At 39.1% G+C, this 22,166-nt stretch overlaps 1 protein-coding gene and 1 long non-coding RNA gene across 11 annotated transcripts in view; both read left to right on the forward strand.

The window, feature by feature from the left end:
• The window catches only part of Rbms3 (RNA binding motif single stranded interacting protein 3), a 1,393,896-nt gene that overhangs the window by 101,049 nt on the left and 1,270,681 nt on the right, over nucleotides 1–22,166 (forward strand). The window lies entirely within an intron of this gene.
• LOC141423322 (uncharacterized) overlaps nucleotides 1–22,166 on the forward strand; it is a 132,802-nt gene that overhangs the window by 49,413 nt on the left and 61,223 nt on the right. The window contains exon 1 of one of the 4 annotated variants that reach the window (XR_012448096.1): nucleotides 8,823–9,044. The exons of 1 other annotated variant lie outside the window; for it this stretch is intronic. This is a non-coding gene — a long non-coding RNA (uncharacterized lncRNA). Of the gene's footprint in view, nucleotides 1–8,822; nucleotides 9,045–22,166 lie in introns of those variants that run through there. 2 more of the 4 variants (XR_012448097.1, XR_012448099.1) reach the window with 2 other exon arrangements.

The following is a 22,166-nucleotide window of genomic DNA, read 5'->3' on the forward strand; positions in this document are numbered from 1 at the left end:
TTTGCATCAAAACCACCTGGAGTACTTATTAAAATAAAACAGACTTCTTAGCCTCCCTCACCCAGGTTTTTGATTCAGTATGTCTGGGTTAGGGCCCCCAAAATCTGCCTTTCTAACAAGTTTTCAGGTGATTTTGATACCATTGGACCATAGGCCTTCCCTTGAGAAACCATTCCTAAATAGTCTTCCTCCTCCTTTCTTGGACCCCAAGCTAATTATCTATGCAGAAGCTAGACTGATCTGTTAAAAACATAAACCAGATGGCTCCACTTCCAATCTTATACCTCCTCATGTCTTTGCCCAGCCTGTGAGGACCTCTGTATTTTGGCTCACAAAGTCACATGGTCTGACCTTGCCTGGCTTTTCAACATTATCTACCTCATCTGTGCCTCCCTTGCCATTCCCCTGTGTTTCCTGCCTCTGGTCAGGGGCTGACCACACCTTTGTCCTCTATAAAAGCCTTCTTCTCTGCTTTTTTTTAACTCCTAGTGATGCCTGCACATCCTTTTCTTCTTAGCAACACTGTCACTTCCTCAGAGAAGCCACCTCTAATCATAGAAGCAAAGGTAATATTCCTGTGTATTCTTTTGTTCCCCTTTATAGTCTTTGGTACAGTATTTTCTGATTATTCATTTGTGTGTTTTCTTTGTGAATAACTATTTCCTGTTAGGTTTTAAACTCCACGAAGGGGGCCATATATGTTTTGGTCACTGATGAATCTTTCAGGCATAGCAGTGTTGGGCACTGCATGGATGGATGGTAAAGGAAAACTGTTTCTCTATTGATGACAGTTCTTGCACCAAATGTGTGATTTTCTATACATTGTAATTCCCCTTCATACAATTCTGGATGGAACCAACTGGGTATTTTATAACTTCCTTAAATTCTGACAGTAGCCGTCCAGATTAGTGTAAACCCAATAGGTTAAGGGTCCAGTCCCCTAAGACTGTGCCCCCCTTTAGATGTTAAATCACAAACATTGGGTACCCCAGATTACTCACCCACACTGTGTAAGTACAACTCAAAGGTTCCCATGACCCCTTCCTTAGGTTTAATTATTTGCTGTGATGGCTCACAGAACTGAGGGAAACATTTTGCTTACAAAATGAACAGCCAAATGAAGAGGTTCATTGTATGAGGTCCAAAAGTGCAGAAAACTCTTGTTATGGAGCTTTGGGGCTTGCCACTCTTCTGGTATATAGATGTGCTCATCAACCCTGAAGCTCTTCAAACTCCTATATTTAGAATTTTTCTGAAAATCCTATTATGGAAGCATGATTGGCTACATTTTTGACCATTTGTGTCTAACTCAGTGTCTACCCTTTTTCCTCTCCTTGGAGGTCAGGGGTGAGACTGAAACATTCCAACTCTAATCGTGCCTTTGCCTTTTTGGTGACTAGCTCCCACCTTGAAGCTAGCTAAGGACCCCAGCTATCAGTCATTTCATTAGCATTCAAAAGACAATCACTCTGGAGATTCCAAGGGTTCTAAGAAGCTCTTGTGTTAAGAGGGACAAAGACCAAGAATGGTAACAAAAGATGTTCTTACCACCCTCACACCCAGAAACTGTAGTGTTTTTAGAGGGCTGTCTCAGGAATGAGAGAGGGGAGAGAGACTCAGTATATATTTTTTACTATGTCACAGACAGATAAGGTTCTAAACTGCTTGTGGTAACCTCTTACTGCAAGGGTGGTTGTAGGAAAAGCTTAGGAGAGGAGGAAGAAAAGTGCCTGCCACCTGCCATTTGTCTGCAGCCACTTATACTGCTTTATCAATCAATGAACATATTGAAGGTCTGTTTTTGAAATTTTGCCCAGCAGCCCAGAATTTCCAGGTGCACCCCACCCCCCACCCCACTCACAAGATATACACAACCTTGTGTGGTCAGATTAGTTCAAAACATGGTATCTCCTTTTAAACTCCTTTTCTCTGGCAATCTGATTCTGAAGTTAATAAAACCATGTCTATGACTCAAAGCCCTGAACTGTGTATCTTTGAAATGTAATATTCTCCATCCAAAATAAGGTCAAAGTTTTGAGAAACATGTTTTTTAGCCCAAAATAACAGGATATTTTTCAGAGATAGTTTTGTACAATTTCAAATGCCTTCTTTTGTGTGTGTGTGTGTGTGATTGGTGATTGTTTGGGGTGGTCTATTTAACTGAGCAAATTTTGCCTCTTCTTGGACTACATACCTAGTTTGTATCTTTTCTGACAAGTCTTCTTTCCTAAGACTTCATTCCTGGAGTCTATGTCTAAGTAAAACCAAAGGATTCTCAGAGTTCATGGACAGGTAGGGTCATAGCAGTTACATGGCAAAGTGATTCTGAGATCCAGGCTACTGTCTACTGTAGCAGGACACTAACCTCCTGCCTATACATTGAATCCCAGTTTTCCTTTTTATTTGTGTGGGCTTGATGAGTTAGAGGGAATAAGCAATCATGTAGGCACAAAATTGTCAAATTCAAGTATACTGTGGGGTCAGTCTAAAAGTGGCTAGAAAGTTAAAACAGGATTTCATAGTCTTTACCACTTATGTCCATGCAAAGAGGTAGTCCAAAAATGATTGTTTTTTTTATCTTCGGGACGTTGAGGATTTTTCCAAGAAGTGTAGCTCAGGAAAGCACATTGCTTTGTAGAAATAAGTGTGAATAAGTCTGAGCAGTTTTTTGACACAGGTGCACTCAAGTGTTTTACCTCGCAGGTAAAACTGAGTTACAGAGTCAAAGAGAGATTTCATTCACTTGGACTTAAAAAGATGCCCTAAATTACAGTGATTATACTTCATTTTGGGTGTTCATTTCCTTTTTTGCACCAAAACATGTTTGCTCGTTAGGGAGAACCCCAGCTTCCAGGGTTTGGGGTTTAATGGTTAGGATACTACTCTGTACATTTTGTATCAACATTAGTTCTAGACTATCTTTTCAAGGATGTTTGCCTAGAAAACAGCCATGGGTAATAGAGATAGGATCTACCTCCAGGCAGTGAAGATAATATCCCCTTCAGGTGAATGGTGGGCAGATTTGGAGGCCGTCTCCTTCCAAGACTGGAGTTTCCCAAACTCAGAGTCCTCAGCTGTGATGCACATCAGCTCTGTGTGTGGTGTATCTAGCTGGACCTCTCTGCGTTTTCCTCAAGGGACTTGAGGAACACAGGAAGCCAGTGTTTCTATGAAGCACATGTTGCCTGCTGTGCTATGAGCAACACAACTGCAGCTTAGTACCTAAGTCTAGCAACATGTGTGATGCTGTGGCAGGCTCACTGGTTAGCTTGCAATAGAATAAAATCTCATAGCCCTCACAGGTCTTGACCTTGGTTCCAGGGAAGGATCTGTGAACTAGATCTGGCCTGTGCAGGGTCCTGGCCAAGGGTTGTGTTGGTGCAGTCATATGACAAGGGTCATGCCCATGGGAAATATTTTCAAGACTTTTGCAGGAATTATTGGGCAAGAGGTATTGAATATAAGCATAGACATCTTTGCCATCACATAGAAAAATCTCCTTGAAAATAAATCCCACAGAGAATGAAGCAGAACCTAAGAAAGGAGACGGGTAGAAAGGAAGGGAGATTGGTTGGGGTTGAAGCTGAGATTGAGTTCACACAGTAGTGTTGACTGAGGGCCTGAACATTGCCCCACCTTTTCAGTTACATGATTACATAACCAAATATATTTACTTTGTTTGCTCAAGGCAGGTAATGTAGGATTTTTGATATTAGTGTGTGAAAAAGTCCTATCAAATATAGCTGCAAAAGGGAAGAGTTGGCTACACCTCCCAAAGGACTTAAATTCTGAGTTTCTTATAGTATTCATACAACAAGAGTTGAAGCTTTGTTACACTTATGGTCATCCCTTCCACCCCAAATTGAGAACATACCTACCTTATTTCCAAAAGTCAGCAAGAAAATTAGAGTTTTCCATCTAATCTTTTGGGTATGGGCATCTGCCACCCTACTCTAAAATATATCTAGGCAATGACTATTCATCAGATTATGATGAAAGTTGCCCCTTTCCAGGTGTTTCCCTCATCAGTTGTCCGGTTTTTGATGTTTTACTTGTATATCTGTATGCCTGTGACAGGTTCATAAAATCTGCTTTGGCTGAAGAGCAAAGACACCTTACTTGGGACCATGAATTAACTAAAAATAGGAAAAATAGCTTGGCCTCTCTGCCTCCATTTTTATTCTGTCTCCTTTGCTCTGAGCTGTTGTCTCCTACAGTTGCCTTGGAATCCAGGAAGGACAGGATGTATTCATAACATCTTTAGAAGGAGGGGTTGAAAAAACTGCTCCCAGGAAAAAAAACAATGAAGACCCATAGGCCAAACCACATGCCAGGCAGCAATGACTTGTATCCTAAACAGTGATGACAGTGATAACAACTGTTCTGAAACCCCTCCTAAAACAAGGACAAAGATAATGATCTATAGAAATACACCCAAGACCAGGACTGTTAAATAATTATGCATACCTTTCTCCTGCCCCCAATTCCTTGTCTGTTTAAACCTAAGTCTCATGTCTGTACCCCAAAGATGGCTAAAGATGAACTGAAGGGCTTATTTTGCCTCTTCCTGCTGTGCTATGTAATAAATTTTCTTGACCTGACATGTGGGCCTGGGCCCAAAGATAGTATGAGAATTGTGAGTCTAAGCAAATGAAGAGTGCCTGGGAGAGGTGAGGTGAGAACAGGAAGAGAGGCAGGAAGCATGGGAGAGGTAATGCTTTGAAGCCCCTAGATCAAAACTCATGTTAGGAAGTTAGGAATTAGGGGTTGTAGAGGTAAATCTACCACTCCAGGCTGTTTTATGTTACTTCAGAGCTGAGGAATTCAGGGTTACACAGAATCCTGTGAGATGAAAAGTTGGCTGGTTCTTTCAGGACCAGTTCTGTTATCAAAGGGGAGAAACACTTTTTCTTTTCTTTTTTGTTGTATGTATGCATGCATGCATGCATGTATATTTATGTGTGTGTATATGTACATGTGTATGCATATGTGTGTGCACACGTGTGTCTCTGTGTGTTAATGTATGCTATATGTCTAGGCATTTATTTTTCTATTTGGGGGCAGTATCACAATCCCAAAATTCTCAATGTTTCATTACACAGTTCACATAATCAGAATTTTTATCTTTCAAGTGGTTGTTGGAGAAGGAGGGCAAAGAGGAAGTAGATTAATCTCCTCAGGCACAGTTGTAGCTGGGAATGCTAATAGATGGAAAAAGTAGGAGAGGAAAAAAATGAGCAAAGAACTAGTTTATATACTGAGAGTTTTGTGAAATGGACCCATGTGCAACTGTCTCCAATTTATTCTCCAGACTCCTTTCTAACTTCTTGTCATGCAAACTATGGCTTAGACCTTTACACAATGCATCACCATTCTGAGATGATTTGCTCATTACCTGTCCATCCCTACCCCTCCTCCCTTGCATCTGGTTTTCTGCCTCTACTCTGCCTGGAATAATATGTCTTTCCTTCCTGAGCCCTCTGTGTCTTTCTCACCACCACCAGACCCACCCAAAGCTTGGAGCCAAATTACTGTCTAGCACAAAATTACACCATCCTTCCAGCTAGATACCATATTTTTGCTTTGCCTTTGACTTAAAGTAAAAAACTCCCCCAAAACCCAACAACATACTGAGTGATGCTTCTCACATTTCTCCCTCTCTCTGATTCGCCCTCCTCCATACCCTTTGCTAGGTTACTTTTAAGATCAGTTTCTTGAGACCATTTCTGAACATGTCAGCAGTGAGATGAAGATGTATGAGTACTGAACAGAAGTTGTAGTCTTTTTTTTAAGAGGAATTTCACTTGAGAGCAAAATTTTAATTAGATGTCTAAACTTCCAGATAAGCTTTTGTTCACCATTTGTCATGAATTTATGGGGGGAAGGGAAAAAATCAATATTGTACAGTACATCTTTCATCCCAAGGAGGTTGAAAGACTTCAGCTGCAAAGTGAGGAGATCAGAAGAGGATCAGATTTATTTTACCAAAAAAAAAAAAAAAAGAATAAGAAAAGGAAAATCCATCTTACCAATGTGATTTGGAAAAACAGACCCTTCCTGAAACAATTTCTGATCTCCTTTCCAAAGGTGATCATTATTAATGGGCAACCACAAAGATGAGAAGCAAGAAGAAGATACAAAGAGAGAAATTCAGAGTGCAATTTTCTGTTCTTCACAGTTTTGGGGAATGAGATCCAAGATGTAAATGTGGACAATTTGCAAATATTTAAGTCAGACTTTCTGCCAAATTTAAATGCCTTTGCCAATTAGGACAAGAACCATCACTCTGTGATATAACTCCCAACAGCTGATAAGTAGCAAATAGGGCAAATTTCCCAAGACTAGTATTGACAGGACCTTTTGTAGGCACACTTCAGGTTTCCTTGTAGCATAGTAATGCCATTTTTAAATTTATTTTTAGACAATTGCATCCTGATGATGTGTTTGAGAATTTTCTGCTTTCTTATTGCCTGAATGCTTTGGTATTACAAGGGCCAAAAAATTTTTTTTTCTTATCTAATTGTAAAGCTTACGACCGATACCCATAACAAAAGACATATTAATAAAAGAAAAGTATAATAGATTTATTTAACTGAAGGTTTATGTGACATGTGAGCTTTAAAAAATGAAGTCCCAAAGACACAGGGAAAACTTTATTTTGGGACATTGGTTTGGTGAAGAATGAACAGTTCTGTGGAAGTATGATTGGATGAAAAGGGGGTATGACCTAAAGGTAATAAACTGGGAGGAACCTAGAAGTTTTGCTTGTTCAGATTCTTCTTGGTCTCTTTGTGTAAGGTTCATTCCATATGGCCACGTGGCAGGACACCTAACACAAGAGGATCTTTAAGAGAGACCAGAGACCACTTCCTGCTACTACAGTTTTCTCAATTCTCTTCAGCTTAAATATTGCATTTCTTGCACCCCATTGGTACCAAACATGAGATAGTTTTACTTTGTTCAATAATTGCTACCAATGTCTTCTAGCAAACCTTGCTCTATTTCTTCCTAAAACAATTCCTCTTAACATTTTAAAGTCTATGTTATAATTTAGAAAGTTCTATTGAATTGATATGCCTTCATCTTAGCACTCCTCCCTCCTTCTTAGCTTGTTTATCTTTCTCTTCACCATCCCTACAGCCAAGGCCAACCTTATGGATCTGGTGATGAGAGGTCTGTTCATGCACATATTTTCCTCTCTTCTCTCCTTTTTGGAGTGACAGTACTGGTGTTGGGGCTCTGGGGAACAAAATGAGATGAGAACATTGCCTTGTACATCTGCCCATGGTGGGGTTGCATGACCCTTCTTGATTGACTGTAACTGCTGACCTAGTCAGTTACTACATCCTCGAGAATGGGTGGTAACTCCATCAGGCTCCTGATAAAGGCCTTACTCCAAAGGGACTCAAATACAAGACTTGCCTCCATCATCTAGTTGATCCTTAGCTGGAGACATCCCCTATTTTGCCTTACTCTGTGGCCATGTGTGGAAGGACTGTAACGTGGTGTCTTATGGTGTATGTCAGGTTGCTGACTCAGTGGTCTACTGGCATGCTCAGCTCTAACTCATATACATCTTGAGAATAGGAACCTTCTTAACTTTTCCTTTTTGATGGCTTCTTGACCATAGTATTCTTTACCTATCCCAGGGGTAGAAGGACTTGTTAGCAAGTTCAGTGACTAAACCACTGTTCAGTAGGGCACAATGACCTCTCTCCTTTCCTTGTACTCTTCTCCCTTCATAGTATTGAAGAGGGTAGAATAGCTCATCTTAAGGATTTCCTCAGTACCTCAGCTTCTCTTCCCTCTTTGTTCTACTTAAAAATTATTATTAATAAGGAAAGTGTAGGGGGTTGTGCATAATGCTGATTCTGCTGACCTATGGCCTTTCAACAAGCCCTATGGAATGGTGGCTGATACTTTGACCTTCACATATGGAATAGCTAATGCATCTGGTCTCAATTACAGAAACATCAGACTTTGTACCTAATATCTTCCTTTTATTCTGTAGTGAATACCTTTCATTGGAAAATGGAAAGAGTAAAGGGGAAAGTACTGGAAAGAAGTAATGAATGTTTTCCTCATAATGGCCTAGAAAAAGGTAACAGGAATTTTGTGGATGTGGAGTACCTCGGATCTTTAATGGGAGTGCCTAATCCCTTTATCCCCAAAACCCAGTACAATTGCTGACATACACTTTCTGCATAAATGTTCAAGAAGGTTCCAAATTGCCAGCTGCTAGAAGGAAACAGTATGATTTTACTGTGGAAAATACTAAATTGATAGATAACCATGCTTACCTTGATTTGAACATTATGTAATATATACATGTATGGAAGCATCACATGATACCCCATAAATGTGTACAATTTTTATGTGCCAATTAAAAAAAGAAAATAAATTTTACAGAAAGAAATCAAAAGAGTGAAATGGAGAAAAACTAACCCTGGAGAAACATGTTCCCAGTTTTTCTCTCACCCAGCTCCCCCAGAGCTCCTCTGTTCTTTCCCTTGCCCTGCCCACATAAAACTGCAATAGGAAGATTGGACTTGTATTTGAAGTGACCTTGAATGGTGGTGTTTGCCATAAAAAGTAGTTCTTTTAGAACCTTGATCTTATTTGGCATTAAAGCCCTCACTTCTGGAGCACAGTGCACTGAGTACCTAAAAATGGTGGTCCACAGCTACACCAAGTAAGAAAATTAATGTCTAGCATAGAACTAGTTAAGAGGTGCCTTTGCCATAGACCCTGTGATGTGAAAGGCTTTACATTCAATACACACACACACACACACACACACACACACACACACACACACACACACACAATGTTGCTTCTCAAACTCAGGATTCAGCGCTGAACAATGGCAGCCAAACATCCATCTGGGCCCCAGGTAAATGCCTTTCCACAGCTTGCACAATGTTCTAAAACAAAAGACAATTGCCTCTGAATGCCAGGAAGATTTGTGTGTTGTGCCAACCGAAAATGGCTGGGCAGGAGCTACTCTGGAGTAAGGGGAGGATTTGAACAGCAAAAGAACTTAGGTAAGGCAAAAGATTAATTAAATTATGAAGTATTTCTCAGCATGAGGGTGATAGTTTATCTTTCAGAAGGATCGAGCATCTGAGCATCCCTTTTCTTCTCTTCATGGTTCTGAAGTTACTTCTGAATTAGTGTTCTCAGTGCAGTGACTTGCTGTTATATTAGAGTTACAACTTTACATGCGTTAAAAATCGATAGTTGTGAGGTATTTTTCAAGGTTGGAGAATTAGAACATACTTGATTTAGCTGTTTGTTAGCTTTAAATACAACTTTAAAATGTTAAACATGATATGTAAGCTTTTATTTGTATTCTTGTCCCAGGACCTAACAATATCAGGATTGGGAGCTAATGTGAAACACCAGGTTATGGTAGTTACTTCATAAAAGCTAGAGTCTTCCTTCTCTGAATTCTTTCATAGTGAAAAACTAGCTGTATTGCTGAACTTTCTTTCTTTTAGTGGCAGAACTATAGGCTGATGGCACAGATTTTTCCAATCTTTCACAGTCTGTCCTTTTCCATGAAGTTCAGGACAAATTCTGCAGAAAGACAATGGAATGGGATCCCTTAAATGTTCTGTTTTCACTAAAACTGAACTTTCATGAGCACTGTTAGCAAACAGGCTAGATTTAGAGCTTGCTACTTTGTATTTAAATATATTCTTTTCCCAGAATGGATGCAAGCATACTTGGTTGGTAAAATGTACATTTTGTGCCACCATTTAATGTTCATTTCTGTTTTGACCATGACAGCAGCAAGGACAGTAACACTAGCTGAATATGGAGAAGCACTTTGCAGTGTTTAGCACACTTATATGTATGTTACCACCTTATGATACGTTAGGAAAGAAAACTGTAGCATCTGTCATTTTGATAGATTTAGTTGTCAAGATAAAGGCAAGGTGAAAGGGTTTGCACCCTATTTATTTTTATATTCTATTAGCAGACGGAGGCCAGACTTAATTTCTGTATTATGCATCTCTGAACATTTAAAATTTGGGTTTTTCTTATGAAAATATAGCTGTATACTATTCAGTATACTGAATATACTATTCAGAGAATGTTTATGCTGTGTGTTTTCTTTTCCATTCTGGCAAATCAGTGGCCTACTCTGGGGAAGGATGGTTTGATGATTCACGCTTCACCTGTGTTTGCCATTCATGCTGGCAGGCTTGGGATCTGTACCCACATACACAAAAAGAGAGAGTGAGAATACAAGCACCAGGCTGGGAGTTGAGAGTCCCATGTTCTAGGCTGCCTAAATGCTGAGCCTCTTCTCATCTGTTTAGTGGCACTAATATGTATGCCCTATCTGGTAAAAAACAGATGGGAGGATGGATGTAAAAGTGCTTTGAAAACCAGTTCTCTCTGGTATGCCCTGTCCAGTTCCTCAGGTGGAAGAATTAGATGTAAAACATCATCTTTTTTATGACTTTTTTCCTGCAGACATTCATTCCTAATAGTGTTTCATCTTCCAGACAGGAAACCTACCTAAGCAATATTTTTCCCATATAAAATTTTATCTTTCCATTTGGCATTAATTATCCCAGCCTGTCAAAATCTTTAGAATTTTGACTGGTTCATTCAATCTTCAGTTATCATTCCCAGTTTTGTGACATGTGAATGGTCGATGAGCTCACTTTCTATGTCTTTATCCAGGTAGGTAATAAAGAAATAGCAACCCCTCGCTGCTCTCAGCTAAAGGCAAAGCGTCAAAGCTTTCTAGTTCTTCCCCTTCCCAGGCTGTGGTAGACCTCTTGCTCATCAGCCCTGCAAATACCACCTGTCAGTGCTGCCCCAGAACCCCTTATGTACCAGCCCCTTCAGATTGTGTCTGCCTCAGCACTTCTTCAGCTGCTGCTGCCATGACCTGTCTGCTAAGCATTGGCCCTTATGAGCATCCCCAGTTGCACCCTGATCTGCTGTGAAGGGGCTCCTCACCTTCTATCCTGAGGCATTCTTGTTGACATTGAAGCTAAAGATACCCTGAAAACCACAATCTTGCCCATGTGTGTTCTCTTAGAAGTGTGAGGATTTTTTGCTCCCATGGAGCAAATCTTAGAGCAAAGGGAGACTAAGCTGCATTAGCCTAAAGATACATTCTTTGTACGTTTTTCACCTGGGCAGACCATTGGAGTTGCAGCTGATAAGCAGAAGGTGTAGGTAGCACTTAGTGGCTCTCCTCCCCATTTTGCTCACCTGCTGTCTTGACCCAGGCTCTGCTTTCTGGAAACTCAGGCAAAGACAGACTCCTTACATCATGAAATTCTGCTTGGGATTAGTGTTTCGCTAATAATGCAGTATAGGACTTTCAAATCATCTTTCAGTGCATAACCATGAATATCAGGAACACATGTGACATAATGAAATAAACACTTCTAATTTTAATTTTTTGCCATATGCAAATTATTACAACATCAAATGTTTTTAGAAACAATACTGTGGTGGTGATATTTTTTCCATTCTGAAGAGTAACAGATAAGTATTTCTTCTAAGCCCTGTGGCTCATGGTAACTGTACATATACAAAGTGCTAGTTCAAGTTTTTCTTACTCCTACCATGGATGTTTTTATGTCATTTATTTTTTTTAATTTTAAAATTAGTCTATATCTATTGTACAGGGGAGATTCATTGTGACAATTCCAAGTAGGCTTATATTGTGCATTGTTTAGATTATCCCCACACTCCTCCTCCTCAACTCTCTCCCTGCCCCACTTAAAACAATTACAAGAGGTTTCTTTGTTCTATTTCATATAAGTATATGAAGTCCATAAACCATATTGCCTCACCTTAATCTCCTTTATTCACCCTTCCCCCTCCCACGAGTTCCCCCCACACACTGTACCTACTTTACAGTCCTGTCTTTCATTATTAATATTGAAGTTGATGTTCAAAGGGTTTTCTTTATGTATCCCCACTGTGAGTATACTTTACTTTTGTTTGTACAACCCCTTCCATTACTATTCCTTACCCCTTTACCTCCCACCTCCTGTTTTTCAACAGCTTTCAATACATGTCCTTGTATCTTCTACCTTCACAGATGGTATTATTGTACAATATTGTTGATGCTCTATCAGTCTCTTTTTCTTTCCCTCCTTCCTCAAGTTCCATAGAGTAATTCCACTATTACAAACATGTTCTACATATGAGTTTGTGTATGATCATGTTTGTGGATCTATTTTCCATGTATATCCTCATCTGTATAAATGACCATCATGTGTAATACTTATTTTATAGAATAGTTGTGATGATTGAGTTAAGTACATATAAGGAAATTATGAAAGTACCTGACAATTAGTACTCTGTAAACTGGAGTTAGTATTAATATTAGGATTCTTAATAAAACATGTGGCCTTTGTCTTTCTGAGCCTGGCTTACTTCACTTAACATGATGTCCTCCAATTGTTATGTCATTTATTTCTTTTCTATCATTTTAAACACTTGTGATCAAAAAATGAGATTAATGTTGATGTAAACTGTTTTAAAATATTGCAAATATATATAGGTAAACTACTTATAATTTACCCCAGCACAACAATAATAAAAAATTAGTAAAAAAATAAACCACTCATATTTAAGGTATAGAATTATAACCCAGCAGTGGCTCATTGGCAGACAGGATAGGGTAATGGTTATGAGCACTCATTTTATGGTAATATTTTTGGCATTTGTTCCTTGCTATTTCCCATTTTGGTAATTTATTGTATTTATAGTCCCTGTGCCTCAGTGTCCTCATCTGTATAAATGAACATGATGTGTAATACTTATTTTATAGGATAGTTGTGATGCTTGAGTGAATTAAATATATAAGGCAGTTGTGAAAGTGCCTGGAAATAAGTACTTTGTAAATGGGAGCTGATATTAATATTAGGATTCTTATTAAAATTATCCCTATTACTACTACCACCACAAGGACCTCTTTTGTAGAGGTCACTTACCTTTGAACAGATTCTATACTAAGATGTAAGCAAAAATAGTCTCCTAGTCAGTTAAAATAGAAACCATGAATTATAGCACTAAATGCAAGCTCCTAACTTAGATCTTCATTCAGAGCATATTTGCTCTTATGCTGCATTCAGTGCTAACAAAGTTTTGATCTATTTTTCTGGATCATGGAAAATGGAAGCATCTTAGTAGGAAGCAGAAGAGTGGGGTTGTAGATGGGGTATGCTGAGAGAATGCTTTATGGTAACAGGTGTCAGTAAACCATAAAATAGGAGACAATACATGGGGAAAACCACAGGATCCCTATAGGTGATGTTAGATGAATATGAATTCATCTAGCAAAATGGAAAATGTTTGTCAGTGGCTCGGGGATGAGTATTCCATGTAGTATGAAGTATGAAGGAGTTTCATGGATTCAATCTAATGAAATCTGGGAATGTGTCCAGCCTGGGATCCAGGTAGGGAAAGGGAGGATGCCAATTGATCTCAGTTAATATAGGAGAGTTAGGAATAGACAAGTTCACATAAGAGTCTTGCAGTTGGTGGTAAGAATATGCAGTTGTATTGTAAGAACAGTCAGCTTCACTAAAAATCTATAAGCAAGAGAGCGAGATGATCTAATACATGTCTAGTAATATGATAATTGCCACTGCTAAACATAGCCTAGGCTGGGAGAAGCAATATTGTGACCAGAGAGATCTATTAGGAGATTTGCAGCAGTGTGATTGAAAAATGATGGTAGTTGACAGAAACTGCAGTTGTTTGTGAAATATTTTAGAGGTGGACTTGACAAGATTTTTTAGGAATGGGTGCTGTGGGGAGGTGCTAAGCAAAGGACAGGAGAAAGAATCAGAGATGACTGCTGTTCCTTCACTTGAACAAAGAGTGACAGTAGCACCATGTTTTGCAATAAGGAAGACAAAGGAAAAATGGACTGAGAGAGAGGGACACTGCCAAAATTGTCCTTTGATTAGTGTTTGGCTTATTAGACAGCCACATGGAGGACTCAGGCAGGAACTTGATAGTGTAGTTCTATGCAAAGAGAATGAAAAGCAGGTGTTTTATATATCTTAAGAACCTCTGAAAGCTGAACTGTGAAATAACATAGAAATTTAATGAGGCTATAAGCTTTGCTAGGTAAAGATTGTTGAAGGTTGTCATTAGTGTATAAAATTTGAAAACACCAACTACCTAACTAGGTTTATTTTACTATTTATAAATGCCTTTTAAAACTCTCTCTGAAATAGGCTATTTTTGTTAAGACAGAAAAACTATCCAATTTTTTTTCACACAAATATTCTGGTTCAGCTAGGTTCCCTTGTATTTCCTAAAATTGTTTTTCCAAGATCCCAAAGACAATTCCTTTCCCACTGTGTCTCACTATTTTTGTATAGGAAGAACAGAGACAAATGAACTCAATAATCTCTGAATATACACTAGATGCTATTTTTGTTCCCCTACAATTCTGGGTTTCAGGGCTGCATTTAGTTAAAACAGCCATTCTTCAGGGGGCTCAGAACGACTAAGATAGTTAAGAAACGGCAAAGCTTGTTTAATTGTGTTGAATATCATGGGGGTGAAGGTTGGAGGGTCAAGGTTATTTGGCCATGGGCCAGGGAGATTGAGTTTTATATTGGAGTAGGGGAGGGTAGACATACATCTCCAGTCATAGAGAAGCCATCAGGAGCCTTAGCAGGCATGTTAATGGGCAAAGTTACTCTACACAACTTTCCTTAGACTATGAATTCTTTGATACTGAAAGGGCATTTTAGTGCTTTTTTCTTTTAAATTTAAGTTTTATACTACATTAGCTTCTTAACAAACAAACTGCGTCCTCCCTACTCCATCTACCCTGGAAGGAATGCCCACCTGTTTATTTTGCTGGCAGGAGCAGTGATTTTATTCCTTTCACTGTGTGTGGGATGGCTCTGGCAGTTTTGTTCAAGCCCCTAGGTGGGAGGTCCTGCTGAGTTGGTAAAGGTGTTATTATTTACTCTTTTACTATTCTCAAACAGTGGCAGTTATGTTGCTTGGTTGAAATAAAAGCGTCAAATATAAGCCCAAGGAGCTTTCTTCAGGATATCTGCAGCATGCAGTATTTGCTGTTTTCAGCCTCTGTTTCTTCTAGACCACTTGAGTTGCATGTTAACCTTTTGCCAAATATTGACTATTTCTGTCAGATTTGGCATGCTGCCTTTTCTTGAAAAGTCTGTGAACAGACTATGTCAGAAATGAAGGGAAGCATTGAGTTTGCATGATTAAAATAAATTTCAAGATCTTGGTTCAAGTCCCTGCAGGCTAGAGAAGAGGAGTTGACCAAAGCCCTTTAGCTCCAGCCAGACATGACAAATATCTTTCTGCAGCTAGAACGTTGAGTTGGTAATTTGTGGCTATATTACATAAAAAATCAAAGCAAACCAACCAAACCAACCAACCAACTAACTAACCCCAAAGACTAAGTGCAAAGTTGATTTGGAGAAACCATAAACTTTTTCCCTTATCTCTGATAAGGTTGGGGATAGCATGGCTGGTACAAGGAGCTTCACCCACATCTGAACCCTATTTGGAATGACTTCTTTGTGTACCCCCAACAAAGGCTGCCTTAATTTTTTCTTATATAAAATAGATGCTTAATCAGTTTTAGCATCTGCATCCTTGCATATACTCTATTACTTGGAAACATGCTCCTAAGTTTCAATTTTCCCATTCACAAAATAAGGACAATTTCCACATAGACATGAGAATTAAATACAAACAGGAGCCACTGAGCACCATATGAGGGCTTTTGAGGTAGTTTGTATTCTGGTTTGTGTTTTCTTGATTTTATTTTACAATTTTTTTCCCTTTAATATTTTATTAGGCTATGTTCATTGCATAGGGGGTATTCATTGTGACAATTCCTTATAGGCTTATATTGTACATTGGTTAGATCACCCCCACTGTCTCTCCTCCTTGACCCCCTCCCCACCCCACTTAAAATTATTGCCAGAGATTTCTTTATTCTATTTCATATAAGTATATGAAGTCCATCAACCATATTCCCTCACTGTAATCTCCTTCATTTACCCCCCTAGTATCCCACCATACTGTATCTATTTTATAGTCCTGTCTTTCATTATTAGTACCTAAGTCGATGTTCAAAGGTGTTTCCCAATGTATCCCTTCTGTGAGTATACTTTACTTTGATCCATTTAACTCCTTCCATTATTCTCCCTTCCTCTTTACTTTCCACCCACCCCTCATTTTTCAACAGCTTTCAATACCTATCCTTATTTCCTCTACCTTCACAAATGTTATGTTTTACAATATTATTGATGCGCTATCAATCTCTTTTCCTTTCCTCCCTTCCCCAAATTCCATAGAGTAGTTACACTATTGCAGACATGTTCTGCATATAAGTTTGTGTATGATCATGTTTGTTTTGGGTATATATTTATCTTTTGGATCTATCTTCCATGGTATGAGAGAAAAAAATATGGCCTTTGTCTTTCAGAGCCTGGCTTACTTCACTTAACATGATGTCCTCCAATTGCATCCATTTACCTTCAAACCACATATCATTATCCCTTATGGCTGAGTAAAACTCCATTGTGTATATATACAGTCAATCCATTCATCAGTTGTAAGGCATCTGGGTTGTTTTGTAGTTTGGCTGTTGTGAACTGTGCTGCGATAAACATCAATGTGCAAGTGTCTCTATTGTATCCTGACTTACATTCCTTTGGGTAGATGTACAGGAGTGGTATTACTGGATCATATGACAGTTCTATCGTTAGTTTATTGAGGCATCTCTATAGTTTCTATGCTGCTTTCCATAATGATTGTACTAATTTGCATTTCCACCAACAGTATATAAGGGTTCCTGTTTTGCAGCATCCTCACCAGCATTTGTTGCTGTTTTTGCCGTTGAATATGGCCATTCTAACTGGGTTGAGATGAAATCTTAGTGTAGTTTTGATTTGCATTTCTTGTGTGATTCTAGGCAAGTTATTTACTTCGCTGGGCCTCAGATTCCCTGTATGTATAGCTGAGATAATGCCTGTATTATAAGACAGTTGTAAATAAGATATGGAAATACTTGTCTCATGTGAGGTCCCTACCACAGGCACAATAGGCCATACCTACTATTATAGCCATTTGTATATATACCCTTAGATTCTGAAATCCTTATGGGGGCTTTCAAAATTCCATTTAAATTAGTTTGGCCTTGAACTTTTCTAGACAAGATATATAACCACCACCATACCATGTCCTGGTCTTATTACAAAGATTCATAGCATTGGCCATTTCAAAGGCAGCATTCCACAGGTTCAAGAACATGAAGCCATGAAGCTTGCCTCTCATGTGGAAGCCATTAGGAACCAGGAAACTCTGCTGCAGGGGCACAGGAGTTTGGTTTTTTGTGGTTGCCAGTTCTTATGGAAAGCTCTTGATTCAGTGAAGTCCTAGTGTCAAGATGTCCAAAGCCAATGTCAACCGTATCTGCTATGTTTTGAATATGTTCCCCCAAAGGTCATGTATTAGAATAGTGTTGAAAGTGGGACCTTTAGAGTCACAAAGGTGTGGAGAATAAGGTTGAAATTAATCATAGTAGTGGGTTTATAATCAGAGTTCAGCCCACTCTTTCATGTGCCTGTGTTTTCTCTTACATGAGCTCATACATGTGTGATCTCTTGCTTTTCTACCTTCTACTATGGGATGGCATAGAAAGAAGGCCCTCATCAGTGGCTAACCCCTTGATCTTAGATTTCCCAACTTCCAGAAGTGTAAGAAATAAATTTCTATTCATTATTAAATATCCAGTTTCAGGTATTCTGTTATAGTAGCACAAAATGCACTAATGTAGTATCAGCCTGAGGTGTTATTTTAGGGGCATCTTTCATATAGATGAGCCATAATGAGGGCTTTGAGGTCCTTGAGTTGTTCCATCCTTGGGGGCAAGGAATGTGCATGCAGCAGTTGACTACTTGATTGTACCCAGTTTTCCAGTAAAGAAGCATTTATGCAAGTGACTCCAAGAGTGAGACATGGATCAATGTTACATAAAATGAGAGGTTGGTTGATGAAAATTTGGGTTATGAAAGTATTGTGTCTTTTTTTATTATTGTAAATTTTTATTAGGATATATTCATTATACATGGGGAGATTTGTAGTGGCAATTCCGATTAGACTTATATTGTGCATTATTTAAATTGCCCTCATCATCTTTTCTCGTCAGCCCCCTCCCCACCCCACTTAAAGCAATTACAAGAGGTTATTTAGTTCTATTTAATATAGGTATTTGAAGTCCATCAACCATATACCATCACCTTAATGTCCTTCCTTCACCACCCCTCCACCATGCCTATTTTTCAGTCCTGATTTTTGTCATAAATATTTGACATTCAAAGGGGTGTCTCAATGTATGCCCTCTGTGGGTGTACTTTACTTTGTATGTTCAATCCCTCCGAATACTCTCCCTTACCTGCTTACTTCCCCCTGTGCATTTTCAACAGTGTTCAATACACATCCTTATAGCCTCTACCTTCACATCCTATATGGTATGTGATATTACTGATGCGCTATCATTCTTTTTTCCTTTCCCTGTTTCCCTGAGTTCCATAGAGCAGTTCCACTGTTACAAACATGTTCTACTTTTGAGTTTGTATATAGTCATGCTTGTTTTTGCATATATGTTTATCTTTGGATCTATCCTCCCAATATGAGGGAAAACATGCGTCTTTTTTGATTGTGGATAACTTCACTTAGCATTATGTCTTCCAAGTGCATCCATTAACCTTCAAAGCCCATGTCATTATGCCTTGTGGCTGAATAATACTCTGCTATGTGCATATATTTTTTGTTCTTTCCACTGTGTATAAGCACCAAATTTCATGATCCATTCATCAGTTGTAGGTCATCTGGGTTGTTTTCAGAGCTTGGCTATTGTGAATAAAGCTGCTATGAACATCAGTGGACAGGTGTTTCTACTGTATCCTATCTTACATTCTTTTGGGTAGATGCCCAGAGTGGTAGGAATGTATCTTGGAGTGCAAAGATAGACATGTTTATTAGCCTCAGATATCTATCTATTGTCCTTTCTTCTGTGGTGATAACAGTAGGACATTTTATCAAGCTCCTACCAGATTTCTGACACTATGCATGACCCTTTATCTTTAATCCTTCCCTAAACTCTACAGGTCTTTGTTGGCTTTTCTTCAGTGCTGCAAGTGAAAACACTGAAGCTCAAGTTACATGGCTGCATCATGACTGCAAAAGTATGGGATGATCTGGGCTTCAAACCTAGGTCATTCTGATACCCAAGTCCAGGCTTCCTGAACTTTTGGGATTGAGATACTTTCTCAGGACAAAAAAATATATATATCATACCACTGCCTAAAATAATGCTTCAACAACCATATCTCCAACTGGATTGTTCTGGGGAACAGGGAGAGTGGTATCACCTGGGTAAGAAGTAACTGTTTGATTCATTAACTTGTGAGCCATAGAAAAAAGACAGAGGAATGAGGTGGTGTTTAATGCTTAATAAATGGTAGGGCATCAATCAACCTAAAGATCCTGAGCTTAAACCTGAAGCCAGGTTCTCGGGGGGGGATGGGGGGGCGTGGGGTGGGAGGGAGCATGTGATAAGGTAGCTGTTAGCATGTTAGATGAAAGACCATGAAGAGGTCCAGAATATTTTCACAGAGCAAGATAGGAGAGTGGGGGACACGTGAAGGGATTCAGGACACCAAACACTTTGCAACCAGTTTGGAGGTATGTTTTGCTTTATTTTGCTTTTGAATATTTTGATGTCTAGGTATGCCACTGCAGTGGCCTACCAGCTGCACCCCTGCTTTGTGAGGGTGAAAAGCTGCTGTGAGGCTTAGGGATGATTCCTAACTTTCCAGGTCTTGTTTGGTTTTTTGTGGAAGGGGCAAGAATACAAGTGGCTCTGCGTAGAGAAACTTTTGTTCACCTTAGTTATTTTTTTTGTTTTAAAGCCATTGTTTGTGGACGTTGTCTTTGGTGTTTTCTTTCTAATACTGATATGAAGTTATCTATCAGGCCTTTCCGTGGCGCACTATTATATAATGGATAAACAAGTTTAGTCCTTTCATCTTCTCCTGTTTTTTTTTTTTTTTTCTTTTTGCAGTACTGGATCTTGAACTAAGGACCTACACCCTGAGCCCCTCCACCAGCCCTGTTTTGTATTGGTTTTTCTTCGAGATAGGGTCTTGCAAACTATTTTCCTAGGCTGGCTTTGAGTTGTGATTCTCCTGATCTCTGCCTCCTGAGTAGCTGGAATTATAGATGTGAGCCACCAGCGCCTGGCTCCTAAATTTTGAATATGAGAAAAATTCTCTGTTTTTCTATAGTGGTTGAGGTTAAACTGAAACACTTCTAATCTCCTCTAACTGTCTTCCCCATAAGTGATCATTCTTCCAGACTCACACGTTTATGGAAAATGTTCTGAAAAACACAGTGATTTTTATTTAAATGGAACAACGCCACAGTACCCCAAGTGCTTTATTGCTATTAACATAAATCTTGGTTAATTTAAAATGCAGGATATGCTGTACTGGTTTGATTTGTTTCCCAATGTCTGCTTTTATCCCAAATCCTGTTTAACTAAAGAGAAGCTTCCAGGACATGGTGCTTTCATCATTCTACTTTCTCTCCTCCCCATTTCTGGGTATACTCTGATGTGAGGACATTACCGGAGGCTTCGGCCTTTTCTGCATGTGTGGTTGGGTGAGGGTATGGGGTATGAAGGAGATGTGATCATCTATTTTCCATCTAGTCTCTGCAGTTTTCTCTGGTAAGTTCATTTATAAATAGAATGGTAAAACGTTTACTTATTTTTCAGGGATCTCTGTCTTTCTCCTGTGGTAAAATATGGTTGTTATATCCAAACTTTCAGAGTAAAAAGTGGCCAAACCAAGACTTGTTATCAGTCTCAAAGATAACAATGTAGGTATGAATCTTGGTTTATTGCAACAATTTTCCCACTGAAGCTTTTCCCTGATCCCAAACTTTGATTTTGTGGTCTCTCATCCTTTTTTCAATTTCTAGGAATTTGGCATTTTCTGCTGAAGCATTGTGATTTTTTTTTTAACTGTACTGGGGTTTACTCAGGGCCTTGTACTTACACCACTTGAACCATGTCTTCATCCCTTTTTTAGGTAGGGTCTCTTGTTTTTACCTGGGGCTTGCCTTGGACTGTGATCCTCCTACTTTTGCCTCCCCTGGAGCTAGGATTAGAGGTACATATCACCATGAAGGTTTGTTCTTTGAGATGGAGTGTTGCTAGCTTTTTTCATAGGCTGCCTCAAACTGTGAAACTCCTATTTCTGCCTCCTAAGAAACTAACTGGGTTTATAAGCATGAGCCACTGCAGTTCGCCCAGCATTGCGATTCTTAAAGGTGACCATGGACTCTTTCTATCAGTAGTAACCATGAGACTAGCCTGTTTCTCACTGTGGCCTATCATTTAGGAGAACCAAATTCTCTGAGGAAACTGAAAACTAAACTGAAATAGCCAGTCTACATGCTGAGTATATAGGGTCAATTCAAGTTTCAATAGACACCTGGGTTTCTGTTGCCATTAAACCAGAGAACTAAAGGTATCTTTAAACATGTCACGGCATCATTTTCAAAATCTAACCTGAGAAACTGGCAACTCTGTTACATCTAGAGTCAGAAGCCATGGGTACAGTATCTTGTACTTACAAAGTACTCATGCTTAGTTGTCAACATTACTAGAAAATAATTTCTTGCCATGAATATAAAGCAGAGGTATCTTAGTAAATGCTATTTATGAAACAGGTAAAGCTATTTGCTATTTAGAAAATATATTGGCATGAACAAGGACATGCATATATTTGATTTTACCTTTCTTAAAGGTGAAAGAATTTGGTGTAGGGAATGATAGTACAGGAGCTAAGAGACATAGGCCTTGGCAGAGTTGACACAAACTGAGTCATTGGATATCTTCGTACGAAGGTTTCATGGGAAATGCCATGGGGACATTCTCTGGTTAGCAGGGGTCAAATGAGAATTTGAGAAAGTTGAAATTTCTATTGCTTGAAGGTTGTGACTATAAAGTCCAAGGAAAGTGATAATGCTGAAGAGTAATAAAATGATGGCAGAAAGATGGAGCTCAACACAGGGAAGGCAGGAGCAGAGATCAGCAGTTCTTT

This window comes from Castor canadensis, chromosome 5, assembly GCF_047511655.1.
Source record: "Castor canadensis chromosome 5, mCasCan1.hap1v2, whole genome shotgun sequence".
NCBI lineage: Eukaryota > Metazoa > Chordata > Mammalia > Rodentia > Castoridae > Castor > Castor canadensis.